This window comes from Orycteropus afer, unplaced genomic scaffold (genome assembly GCF_000298275.1).
Source record: "Orycteropus afer afer isolate SDZICR_OR568_19922 unplaced genomic scaffold, OryAfe1.0 scaffold00527, whole genome shotgun sequence".
Lineage (NCBI taxonomy): Eukaryota > Metazoa > Chordata > Mammalia > Tubulidentata > Orycteropodidae > Orycteropus > Orycteropus afer.
In genome coordinates this window covers 864,322-865,192 of record NW_006922114.1, presented here as the reverse complement: position 1 = coordinate 865,192, position 871 = coordinate 864,322, and positions in this window count along the sequence as shown.

The window sequence follows — 871 nt, the reverse complement described above, 5'->3', positions numbered from 1 at the left end:
AACGTAGGGCAGGTTTCCTTGGGGAGTAATCACACTGCACTCTAATTGTTCCTCTTAGTCATCTCCAATGCAATCTGAGGCCATTTGCTTGGGTGACTGCATTAGGGAAGAGAAATTAGCTACACTTTTTAGAGACTACAGGATATTGGTTCTGAATTGACAATTTACTCTTAGGGACCTAAAATGTCATTATGGTCCACCAGTCAAAGTAGGGGTTTAAAGAAGTAATTATGGCTCAATTTGCATCTTATAGTGGGCACAGTGGGTCCCCAAATCTATGCTATTGTTATTTTTCCACTTCCCAAATGCAAAGTTGGACAAAAGTTTCTGACAGCGTCCATACATTGGCTCTCTGTGGAGTGAGAAATACTCTAGTAGGAAAGATGAAGCCAAAGACCCTAGAATTGCCTGAGTACCAAAGCCACAAACTGAAAATCATCGGACACTCATGAGGAAGTGTGGGACCTCCATCAAGGGCCGAAGGGATGCAGGATTTTCAAAGGTAAGTTAGATCTTGGGGAAAATGGCCCTGGAAAATGGTGATTCCAATTGTACATGCTGTTCTAGTTGTGCCTTCCTTATTAAAGCAAATGAACACAGCTCTTGATACCATGTACGTGACTGTTGATCTAAGGGTGAATCTCTACCTATAGCTTTTAATAGTCTAAAAACTGTTGACTTTCAGATAGCAAGATATCTTCTCTGCCTTATCTCAAGACTATGCCAGTTTTCTCACCATCTTTAATATTACAGTCCATAGGGATCGCAATGACCTGCACAATCCATAATATCCAGGATATTGTGCTGTCCTTTAGGAGCTCTGGTAGCGTGGTGCCTAAGGCATTTGACTGCTAACTAGAAGGCTGGCGGT